Source organism: Syngnathus scovelli, chromosome 6, assembly GCF_024217435.2.
Source record: "Syngnathus scovelli strain Florida chromosome 6, RoL_Ssco_1.2, whole genome shotgun sequence".
NCBI lineage: Eukaryota > Metazoa > Chordata > Actinopteri > Syngnathiformes > Syngnathidae > Syngnathus > Syngnathus scovelli.
The window spans coordinates 3,581,795-3,594,865 of NC_090852.1; the positions used below are offsets into that span (position 1 = coordinate 3,581,795).

At 44.1% G+C, this 13,071-nt stretch overlaps 1 long non-coding RNA gene across 1 annotated transcript; it reads right to left on the minus strand.

Annotated features, from left to right (window-relative positions):
• Positions 1–11,054: 11,054 nt before the first annotated feature.
• On the minus strand, positions 11,055–12,670 carry LOC125971352 (uncharacterized). Its single transcript, XR_011087024.1, has 2 exons — positions 12,190–12,670; positions 11,055–11,998 (listed from the first exon to the last, which is right to left on the minus strand). It is a non-coding gene; the product is annotated as an uncharacterized lncRNA (long non-coding RNA).
• Positions 12,671–13,071: the final 401 nt, after the last annotated feature.

The window sequence follows — 13,071 nt, forward strand, 5'->3', positions numbered from 1 at the left end:
TGTTGTGCTTGGAGGAGGACAAGTACACTCCGGAGGAAATACAACATCCTCGGGGACGAGAAAAGACAGTGAAAAGCGGAGGAACTCACAATGATGAAAATTGACTCATTTGAACAATGGACTCATTCAAGAGTGATGGATGGGCTCGCTCTGAAGCAACAACAAAAGAACACCAACTTGAGAGGGTGAAGTGCGGCAAAAAGATATGGACTTGGAGTGTCCGACAACCAAATCGTACTCCTTGCTACGGCGTTCCCAAATTTGGTGAAGCTTGGTTCAAAGTGGAAGGGAGGTTCATTGTGCACTGAGTTTGACAGAACTGAGGAGATTTGATAAATAAATAAATAAAAATTTGAAAAATACATAGGGCTACAGAGAAAAGCATTATAATCAGAGATTGAACGGATTTGGATAAAACAAATAGGCTAAAACGGTAGGAAACAAGAGCAAGATCTGATAATTTGGCTCATCAAGCTTAAGACGTAGAGGTCGAGTTATATAAATTTTAGAACAGGAGATTTGGCAGTCAGGAGGAAGCTAGGTTGCTCAATGTACCTACTCAATACAATAGTAAGTTTTTTTTGCTCCACAGTGGAGGTTGGATGGTCAGAAAGTTAGGTACGTTCAATTTTTGACATTCACACAATCATGCATAGGAGTCACAAGGCGACAGTTAACAAAACAATGACTGCAATAGGGGCCACCTACGACTGCACCGACATGAAAAAGTAGAAGTGAGAGAGCAGAGTATGGGATTATATGCTAAAACGTCTGCTATACAGTTACCAATAGGAGATTCTATCAAGAGAAGCTACATGAGAGATGGATTAGAATCTCTTTGTCTGCGTGGGTGCGTGCGTGTGTGTGTGTGTGTGTGTGTGTGTGTGTGTGTGTGTGTGTGTGTGTGTGTGTGTGTGTGTGTGTGTGTTCACACCCTGTGTGGGTGCGAGCGTGTGAGGAGAAAGAAGATTCAAGATTCAAGATTCAAGATTCAAGAGTTTTTTATTCGCCATGTTTGAGCGTGCCAAACAAGGAATTTGACTTCGGTAAATCACAGCCTCTGTTCAACATTTAGGTGACTAAATGCATGGGTAAGACAATCTCTTTTAAACCAGGAGGCAATAAATGGGAACGCCCCTGTCATAAATAGTTTTTGGTTAAAGGGAATCATTAGGAAGTGTTCAAACTCTTCCCGCAAACATTCCTATTTGCCAGTTAATGGGCACTACAATTGACTACGAGAGTTGCAAACAACAGATGAAGAGCAGTCCTTGGCAGATTATATAATCAGGACGCTCAAACTGTGTCAAAGACAAATTTACTGCCGCTTGATCTTTCCTCCTCACAGGTCGACAACCCCATCAATCCAGGAGACTGGGTCTACATCGAGGTCATCAAAGGAAGGAACTGGGCCAGCCACAACGGGAGGGACCATTCCAAGTCTTGCTGACTACACATGTTGCACCCAAGGTTGCAGGACCCACAAATGCATTAACGACGACTGCTCTCCAGGAGGAAACTGGATGGGAGCTTTGGACATCACCGCTGTGTGCCAGGATGAGAGAGCCGTTTTCAAGGTGTAAGGGCTCTACTACCAACATGGCTGCACCATCGGACGGGACCTACTTCATTCAGAAGTTCAGAGGCACTGCCTCACCTGCATCCTATGAGTGCACGTGCCTGTTCAGTACGGATCATGGTTTTGTGGTCACAGGAGTTGTCCGATGCTGCCTGCCAACTGGACACGAGTGTGTGCGCCGGTGTGTGTGACAGACCTCACCTACAGACTAGAACATCATCAGCTGACGAAAACACGGGCACATATACAACTTCTTAGACGTGACAGTTGTGATAATGATAATGAGACGTGGATTGCGTAGATGCTGTTCTGTTGAGCATGTATTACGGAAACTTGTTGATTTGACCATCGAAAATGCTTCACAAGTGATGGATACAATGATGTACTGTTTCTGTGTTTTTCTTTTTATTTTTTATTGATAGCATTCTGGTCGCCTGTGGCAACGGGGCTGTGTAAGAATTTTCCTGCTAATAACATCTGGCCAGCAGGTTTTTCGCTTACACAATAAGTTTGAGGTAATGCCTCATCTTCACTGGAAAGTGTTGCTATCATTGTTTGTTGTTTTTATTTTTACTATTCTTCTTTCTTCATTATACATATATATATGTTTTTTTCTTACTTGTCTTTGTTGTTTGGGGTGACATAATCATATGATAAAACAGGAGGGAGATGTTAGGGTTTTCCAGGTTATCTTTATCGTAGGATTATGTTGGAATGTAGACTATAATGATTAACCAATCTTGTCTTGCTCTCACAACGTAGTAAAGTAAAGTGGTTGCTTCCTCTGCTTGAGTGACCAGCTGCAGAGGAAGCAATCAAAGTTGTTCTGTTTCCCACAACATCGTAAAACACCCCCTGCTCTGATCTTACCAGAGGCCGGGGGTTCACCAAACCTGTCCACTCTCACCCCCACTCTGTTCCTCCTAATAAATATGCCCTTGCAGGAAGGAGACTTTTCAGACCTCCATTTCGATCATCGTTGCACGCACAGCGACGAATGGACTCTCCACCTGCAGGTGTACAAAAGGACTTACTTGTCTCCCGTGTGGTTCTTGCAAAATAAGTTGGAGTGAGCAAATCTCTAACAGGCGGGGCGCAGCTAATCCAACTTACATAGACGCCATTGGTGTTCCTAGAGGAGTACCGGATGAGTATAAGCTGGTGAATCAGATAGCAGCTGGTTTTGAATCCGCCCTGTGTTGGTGGTGTACTATTAACCAAAATGTTGACAGGATTAACTACATCCATTACAATGTGCAGAGGCTTGGTAACTCGTCCGAGGCAGGTTTCAAGGCGGTCCACTCCCAACTGGCCGCTACTTCCCTCATGGCTTTCCAGAATCGAATGGCCCTTGACATGCTACTCTCAAAGGAGGGCGGTGTCTGCGCCATGTTCGGTGAGCAATGTTGCACGTTTATTCCGAATAATACTGCAGCCGGCGGAAGCCTGTCCCAGGCCCTTGAGGGCCTGCGGACCTTGAACGGGAAGATGAAGGAGCACAGTGGGGTGAACACAGAGGTTTGGACCGACTGGTTGAACGTGTTCGGAAAGTACCGCACCCTGGTTTCCTCTGCCCTGGTCTCCATTGCCGTTTTCTCTGCCATTTTGACCTTGTGTGGATGTTGTTGCGTCCCTTGTCTCCGATCCCTAATTAACAGGCTAATTACAACTGCTATCTCTCCACCAGCTGAGACTTTCCCGTTGCTCCAAAGGGATGACCTTTTGATCGACGGGGGTTCCTTCTCTAGTGACGACCCCGTCGGCGATTCTATTGTGGTAAACCTGTCTCGTTTGTTTCCTGAACCTGGCTTTGCCGATTAAGACTCAGTTTCCTCCCGAGTGTAAGTTAGTTCTTGCGAAGTGTGATCCCTTGGCTGAAAATCTTTTTGAAGTGGCCATATGGGTGATGTGTTGGTCTCCGGGAACTTATGATAAACAGGGGGGGATTGTTAGATAAATTGTATATATATGTTATCATGCGTTCCCTAATGAGTACTTATTAATAAAATTATTGCACAGAATGCTTGCTGTGAGGGGAGGATGGAGCGTGAGATCGACAGGCGGATCGGTGCAGCGTCGGCAGTAATGCGGACCCTGTACCGGTCCGTTGTGGTGAAGAGAGAGCTGAGCCAAAAGGCAAAGCTCTCAATTTACCGGTCGATTTACGCTCCTACCCTCACCTATGGTCACGAGCTATGGGTCGTGACCGAAAGAACGAGATCTCGGATACAAGCGGCCGAAATGAGTTTTCTCTGCAGGATGTCCGGGCTCTCCCTTAGAGATAGGGTGAGAAGCTCGGTCATCCGGGAGAGACTCGGAGTAGAGTCGCTACTCCTCCACGTTGAGAGGAGCCAGATGAGGTGGCTCGGGCATCTTATCAGGATGCCTCCTGGACGCCTCCCTGGGGAGGTGTTCCGGGCATGTCCCACCGGTAGGAGACCCCGGGGACGACCCAGGACGCGCTGGAGAGACTATGTCTCTCAGCTGGCCTGGGAACGCCTTGGGATCCCCCGGGATGAGCTGGATGAAGTGGCTGGGGAGAGGGAAGTCTGGGAGTCCCTCCTAAAGCTGCTGCCCCCGCGACCCGACCCCGGATAAGCGGAAGAAGATGGATGGATGGATGGATGCTTGCTGTTTCGCCTTGCAGACGTCCACCAGAACACAACAAGTCATACGATGCTGTCTGGAGCTTCCTGACCTTCTACATCTCTGGGAATCCAAGAAAGCTGTTGATAGCTCAAACTATTTTGTTGATGTCTGCACATGGCATTTTGTCCTTACTCTTTTTATCATGGTGTCTTGTCTGTGACTTCTTATTTCACATAGCATTTTGTCCTTGCACTCTTTTCGATTCTCATGACATCTTGTCTACAACTTCTTTTGTTTATAGAATCTCGTTTATTTTCTCATGAGACAAAGCCCACGCTTCCCCCCACCTCAGGGGCTAGTCTCACATTGTGGGTAGGGCATTCCTAAATAAAAAGAGCGAGGAGTGTTAACGGACCTTTAGTGTATTTCGGGACTTCTGTAAGTCTGATTGCACTCCTCGCGAGAAAAGACTCAACATTCTGCCTCACTGGTTTTGTCTGCTGATCCTTTTGCTGATTTTGAACCTAACATCCACAATTCAAACCGACATAATAAATGTTGATTTATAGCCCTTGAAAGTTGTTGACACATTCAACTGTACTCCCACAATAGTACCTCTGACACCTTCCATATTCTGTTCAAGATGAACACCCACTTCCAGTTACATAAAACAAAACTCCACATCGGTAAATAATTTGTCAAATCTAAAACAACATTACAGATATCCTTTTTTTTTAAAAATCCCACAGATAACCAATTTATGCTGTAAAAACTGAGCCCCCACAATCAATATCTAATGTGACAAACCAGTCAAGCAGTTGTCTTCTTTGTGAACGGAACAACAATATTTAGCCGGTAAATAGTAATAGGGAAAATTCCCAATGCACTTTATGCAAAATAAAACCTTATAGAGGTCTTATCAGGAGACAGTATGTCAGTAGCCAGTGCTTATGTCACTAGAAAATCCTTAACTGATCACTCATCAGTTCTGCAAAAGATTTGCTGAATGATACCACTATGACTCAGTCCAGGTTCATTGATTTCTTATGGGGTTAATAATCTTCTTTATTGACCTTTATTGTCACCAATGGAATCATAACAAACAAAATGTTATTCAAATAAGATACCAACAGCTAGAGGAAATAAAATAAAATACAACTTGTAGACAAAAGTAGTTGGAGGGTGTGTGAAAGGGGAGGGAAATTAATGAATAAGTTTCTTTCAAACATGTAAATTATACATCAATTAATCAAATGAAAAAATAAAAAATAAAGTAAAAAAAAGGCGAAAATTACTTAAACTATGACTTTGTAGAAATGCTAGGTACAAACAGTATACAATATACTGCACAAAGTGGGCAGTTTACTTGTCTAAGAAGGAGTGGGAAGAAGTAGGATTTATTTAATTCCACACCCTATGCAATTTAAGACAAAAATAACAATACACAGTGTTAGGTTACGGATTTTAGTTATTGGTCCGACTCCAAATTGCGATCAACACTTAACACATGAGTTGCTATGTCCCAATCCACACACTGGCGCACCTAACAATTTTGCGAGTTCGTTCTGTCAAAGAGAAGACCAGTAGATCAATCAGACCAAATTTACCAATTGTTTATTCGTGACAAAGCGCACTAATACAGGCCTGGGTCCCGGGTCCCTCACACTAAAACTCGTGCGTTTTTGTGACCACCAAAAGACGACACATTCTTCCGGGTTGCCCAGTTTTGAAGAAACACAATATGAATATTAAAGCATGCAAAATATTGTGAGATGATTGGTCGATGGCCATCTCCTCCCCGTCTAGGTGTCGCTGAGGTCTGGCGGTTGGGTTTTCCCCGCGAAGCCCGACCACATAGACGTGCTGTTGTTCTCGTTTCTCACCGACCTTGAGGTGTTCTCGTCCGGCCCTGTCTGGGCCTATTCCACAACACTTCGAAGAAAACAAGTTCATGCAGTTTGCCTGCACATTCTTCGCCACCCACCAATCCACACGAGCACTCCAATACTAGATATCATATTAATATGATTATAAGTTTAACACAACCTTAAAAATATGTTTGCAAACTGCCGAAAGCACATTTCCCTTTAACAGGGATGAGAATCTTCCGCGGATCCGCGGATTTCCGTGTTTTTTTCCGTCTGGAGTATCATTTTTGTGAATCGTATAGATCCGTTGAGAAAATTGTTTTTATATGGGGGGGCAAGTCGAACGGGATCAGGAACTGCTTCAGATGGGCATGGCTCGAGAGCAGCGTCATCTTCCAACTCGGAACACAAAGACGCTCTTAAAGCAATGCGAAAGTGAGAGCCCGGCGCGCTGCGGTTGTGCGATCGGACTAAATTAAGCTCCCTACGCACTGAGGTCCACTTCAATTTTGGGTAGTACATCAGGACTTTAAAAATATAATAATATATATAATATAAATAATATAATCTGTCACAATAATGCAACCAGTAAGGGGCAGTTGCGCGGTCTGCGCTACGGTTGCGCGTTCAGCGATGCGCTGCGGTTGCGCGATCGAACAAAAATGTGCAAATGAAAAAATGCTTAAAAAGTCTTGGAAGGGATTTAAAAAAAAATCCATAATTTGTAATGGGAAAAATAGATTCGGAATTCGACCGATTCGCTTCTCGAACCGCCTTCTGGAACGGATTGTGGTAGAAAAACGAGGCTTGACTATATTATATTCACCTTGGTAGCCCACCAAGCAGGAATAGTTTTTTAACAAAACTGTTGAAATTGAGTGATGAAATTAATGGTTTTCGGGTTGCTATACTGCCAAAATCTAGGAGTTTCCAGGGAGCTTTTCCCCCTGAGCCCGCTCCGGGGCATTGCCCCTCGTCCTCTGCGGCCCCCAATGGGAGCCTGTGGGCCCTGTGGCCCCCAATAGGGGCTTATGGCCCCTGCAGCCCCCAATGAGGGTCTGTGGCCCCTGGCCCACTGTGGCCCCCATTTGGGGTGACCTGCGGCCCCTGCCCCCCTGCGGCAAGTGGGGGGGGGGGCACAACCCCCCCGAATGGGGGGCATTCGGCACCCCCAGTAGGGCATGCGGCCCCCAGACCCCGGCTACTTTTCAGTGTTTTTTTCATTTGCCGTTCTCATCCCTGAATACAATCTGTAGTTACCTGTAACAGAGTTGTTACTTTACCTATTATTGTCCGTGACTTTCACATGAACAGAAGATAAAAATGCAGACTATGCAATTTCAATGTGGTTATAGCTCATAAGTGTCAATTCTTTAAAGGTTTAAATGGATGGTTGACCCTCCTCAGTGGAGTCCCAGCATCCCTATTAGGGATATTCAACTCGATTCATTTATGGTTGACTATTCTGCGCTGAAGGCAAAAAATGTGGGTTCGGTGGCTGATAGTATGTATGACCTGCATTATTTTGGGGTTCCCCATATGTCAATGCTGGTAGTGGTTTTGGTGGGGGCAGTGCCGGGGTTGTCTGTTGAAATAATGGCAGTGAACTAGCCTGTGATATAAATCTAGGACAGTTTCGAGCTGTGTCCATTCTGATTACACACATAACATTGGTAATTTTGACAGGAATTGTAATATACATAAAATTGATTCCTGTTGTTTGAAGTTTTACCTCTGCCTTTCCCACGGCCCTGCACACAGCTCCCCTGGCCATTATAGTAAAAATAGTTGCTTTGCCGATCCTCAGTTTGTGTCAATTGCAATCTTGAACCATCCTTCTCTTTTTTCTCAAGTTCTTCCTTCAACACTTGCAGCTGCATGTTTTTTATTTCTCGATCAAGGTCCTCATCCTGTTTATTTTCCTCCTCCTGCCTCTTATCACAGTGGTTTATAAAATGGCACAAATGTTTTCCCCAGCTATCCAGAGACAATGAGTCTGGGTCCACAATGCCATCTAATGCATCCTGTATCTTTTTGGGTTGGGTTTTGTAAATTGCCTGCTTCATCAGAGACTGTAGTGTGCTCGACAATGGATATTCACCTGTCTGAGCCTGGAAGGGTACATCAAGGAAAGTGCATTCCACACACGTTGAGAAATGGGGGAGAAAGGGTGACTGTCCCTCAAATCAAAGTGTTAGCCTGCCTCTCAAGAACCTACAAATCTCCCGGTGTCAAATGCGCTAAGACATATATGTACATCTCCCAGTGCAGCGTTTGGAGGCAGAACCAGTTTGCAAAAAGCCGCAGCCCATTTTGTTCCTCCTTCCGAAGGAGAGGGCAATTGGCTACGCAACATATTAGCTTCAGTCAACGAAAGACGATTATATCGTGTCAAATCCGCACGTATCGACTGTAAGTGACCCGACCCTCCGTTTAAAGGGTTAAACTCCCCTTCGACCCCGCTGCTGTAACGCAGCCCTCATAGGGGGATGAGAGTTTCCAGGTCGGGGCGGGGAAAGATTTGTCTGAGTCTAACCGCCTCTAAGATATCAATTTGGACAGAATCAATTTATTCTTTTTAGGACGCCAATCCCTTTAAAGTCACTCTGAAACCGGTGCAGAGTAACCACTTGAGGCCCGGAATCAAGATGACCGCGCCTTTTTTACCAGCGGCTCCTTCCCCATTTTTGATTTGAAGCATCTGTTATCACTCGGATAAATGTATCTGTCTTTGGTAAGACCAAAAGGATTCGTTGATTTACTAGAGCGCACTCGCCCTAGCTGGGCTCAAGATAACTACTTTGAATCAGATCTGACAATTCCTGATGTTAAGGATTAAAGCTGTCTTCACTTTAAAAACAATTGAACGGATTTAAAGAATGACTATGATAGGGAAATAAAGAAATTTTAAAGTTCTAATTACTGCATATAAAACCATCCTCAACGTAGTTAATACGGAATAATCGATAACCGAATTAAGGATTAAGAAGAGATTTAATAAATAAGCAAGAAAAAAGAATTACAAGTCGAAAAAAAACAACACTCACCTGTCTCCGAACAAAAGAGGAAACAAAAGGTCTAAAATCCTATTTGGTTCAACAAGTCGAGTGATCGGCTTTCCTTTGTTCCAAAATCCAAATTCTGTTTAAAAAAGAAGAGGAGATTAGCCAACGCCGTAACATTGGCGTCTTCCCCTTTCTGCCTGAAACGGTGACAAAGTTCAATTCGAAGACTTTGGAAATTCATCTCAGTAGATTTTGGTTCAATCTCAAAAAGAATGAAAGATCCATCTTCGTCTAAACAGCGTTCTTTACTCCGGGCAGTGTAACGGCCATTGCCCTGACTAGGAAGAACCGCCTCGCTCTGTGTCAGGACATCTATTTATAGGCTTCTGGCATTACCTCATCGGAATATGTAGGGGAAAGGTCAGAACCCCTGCACCAGGTCATAAGAATATCTAGGTGATAGGTCAGAATGCCAGCACCAGGTCATAGGAATATCTAGGTGAAAGGTCAGAATCCCTGCACTAGGTCATAAAAAGATCTAGTTGAATATCTGGTCGATTCCAATAGTGTAACAAAACTTCTTTTGTCTCTTCACAACTTAATACATTCATGTATCGATGGAACAACAATGTTAAATACAGGTTGGATAAAACATTGCAACATTAAAATCATATATCTTGTCAATTTTCACACATAATCATACTTAGCCATAATAATGGGTTCTTCTAACTAACATTTATATTAATAAGTTGTTACATCTTAAAATTATGGCATAGCAAACTCATATTCCAAAATTGTGCGTTGCTACGTGTTTGAACAGGTTGTGTTCTCCCAATTGCTAACAATTTAATTTATTAGATTTGTTAGTTTCCATCAGGTCACCCCTATGTAAAGCTTTAACACCATTTCCTGGTGAAATTTTGGAATTACTAAATGTTTTGGGATAGCCAACGTGCCTGGGCCAAATTCGATACCCAATTTTACACCATCTTGTACCACCATGCCACTTGACAATTGTCTAGAGATTATTCTGCCCATCCTATCAGTGGCTTCCACTAACGGGGCTTGGAAATGCCTGTTTTGGTCATCATCTTTTTTCGCATTCATTGCTCTAGTAACAACCCGTGATGCACGTGTGTTAGATACCGAAGGTTCACTTCTGTAGGCATCAGGCATGCTTGGCTTCATGGATGATGAAGGATATGCAGTGAAGCCAGCGCTAGGCCATCCCACATCACGTTTTTGTTGTTTTAATGGTGTACTAGTAGTGTCTGTATAAGTCTTATCTGGTTGTCTCAATGGCACAAAACAATCGGCAGGCGCCGGGCCCCTCCCGTCTGTTATTACATCCTGTACCACAAACACTTTCTCATCCGATGTACCTTCTGCTACAATTTTGTAAATATCTCCTTTTCGGAGAGGATTAGTATTATCATCGCCACAATCTATGTTGCCTGTGACCGTTACTAAATCCTTGACAAACGGTTCATCCAGCTCCATGCAATGTGTTCTCTCATCGTCACTGACATCTAGCACAATGCAGGGCCTTCCAGCGCCCTTTTCTTTTGTCAACTCTCTCACTTTGTCACTTAGATGGCGTACCATTTCAGATAAGGCGGCTAGCTCATCTTTGTATTTCCCTTGGCCCCACACCGTAGTCATTGGGCCTTTTTTCTCACACGTCAGAGTCCCTTGCTTAATGTAAATCACAGGTGCCTGCATCACATTAACAAGCGAATGACCCTGGGCCTTCTGCACCTCAGGGCCACGCTGTGCAATATTTTGACGGTTACTTCTACCAACTATCTGCCCTTTCCTCTGTTGAGCAGAAGCTTCAAGCTCACTTTCAATTTCATCCCCCTCACAAAAAGCTGGATGTGTAAACACATCCCGAGAAAATCTGATCAAATCCTGTATGTTTCCGACCCTCTTTTGTTTTTTACCTCGATCACCTTTGTTAGAGATTTGCTCACTCCAACTTATTTTGCAAGAACCAAACGGGAGACAAGCAAGTTCTTTTAGACACCTGCAGGTGGAGAGTCCATTCGTCGCTGTCTGAACAGCGATTATCGAATGAAGTCTAAAAGTCTCCTCCCTGCAAGGGCATATTTATTAGGAGGAACAGAGTGGGGGTGGGAGTGGACAGGTTTGGTGAACCCCCGGCCTCTGATAAGATCAGAGCAGGGGGTGTTTTACACTATTGTGGGAAACAGAACAACTTTGATTGCTTCCCCTGCAGCTGGTCAATCAAGCAGAGGAAGCAACCACTTCATCTTACTCTGCATTGTGAGGGCCAGACGTGATTGATTTAATCATTACATTGTGAGGGCAAGACAAGATTGATTTAATCATTACAGTCTACATTCCAACATAATCATAGGATCAAACTAACCTGAAAACCCTAACATCTCCCTCCTGTTTTATCATATGATTATGTCACCCCAAACAACAAAGACAAGCAAGAAGAAAAAAAACCACATATATATATATATATACGTATAATGAAGAAAGTAGAATGGTAAAAATAAAAACAACAAACAATGATAGCAACACTTTCCAGTGAAGATGAGGCATTACCTCAATACCCCAGATCAAACTTATTGTGTAAGCGAAAAACCTGCTGGCCAGATGTTATTAGCAGGAAAATTCTTACACGGCCCCTGTGCCACAGGCGACCAGAATGCTATCAATAAAAACAAAAAGAAAAACACAGAAACAGTACATCTGAGGGAAGAGCGCAAGGACAACTTTGTCTCCGACGGACCATACTTTATGGTCATCTGGAACGTTCGCACCCCAGACAGGGTCATGAGGGTCAAAGGTTGCAACTGCTCTGCGTCGAGTCCAGAAGAGTTGTGTGCTCCTGTCAGCTGATGATGTCATATCCTGTAGGTGTGGTCTGTCACCCACACTGGTGCACACACTCCTGTCCAGTTGGCGGGCAGCATCGGATAAACCTTGTGACCACAAAGCCACCAGCCATTCTGTATGAAGTATGTTCCGTTCGATGGTGTAGCCATGTTGGTTGGAGAGCCCTCCCCACCTGAAATGGCTCTCTTATCTTGACACTCATCGGTGATGTCCAGAGCTCCCATCCAGTTTCCTCCTGGAGAGCAGTCGTCGTTAATGCAGACGTGGGTCTTGTTACCTTGGATGTAACATGTGTAATTCACTCCAGCTGGTCTCTCTGTGTAGGCCACTTGTGGTATTGTTCGTCCTTTAACAGTCACATTGAGATTTGTCCAGAACAGCTGATCACAGGCACCGTCAGCAGGTCCAGGGCGGTAAGGGTCAGCATCTTTGACTGTGACGGCACGGTGCTGATATCCAACTCCTCCCATGGATGCCATACATTTTGCTTCAGTGGCATTCATTGCTCTGGCCCCCAAGCGAACTTGCGTGGAGGAAGGGGGGAGTTTCGAACACACATAGCACGCCTCCTGTGTGTGAGCTCTCACAGTGAACCTGAGGGTTGTCCACCTGTGAGGGGGAGAGATCAGGCGGCAGTAAATTTGCATTGGACACATCTTTCAGTTTGAGCGTCCTGATTAGATAATCTGCCCAGGACTGCTCTTCATCTGTTGCTTGCAACTCTCGTAGTCAATTGTAGTGCCCATTTAACTGGCAAATAGGAGGGTTTTTTTTTGTTTTGTTTTGTTTTTTTTTTTGTTTTTTTGAAACAAGCTCTACAAAAAAAAAAGTTTGTTTTGTTTTGAAAATATTTTGAATATGAATCAAATCCATATGTTGTATAAAGCTGACTGACCTGCCCCACTATCCCTCCTCTTGAGCCATGTGACGCGCACCATGGCTCAATATTGCAGCCCATTTGCATAGGTTCTTTGGTAGGGTAGGTCATTTATAGATGCCATTCTCTAATCCTGCCCCTGTTTTGACAACTAGCTTAGCAAGTAAATGGATGGCCTCCCCGAATGGGGAGCGACTCAGCTAGCAAATGATTAGACATTTTCACTTTGTTGTAGTTTCTTTAGTTACTTTTCAATCGTTTTCTCATTGTTTATCACAAGAA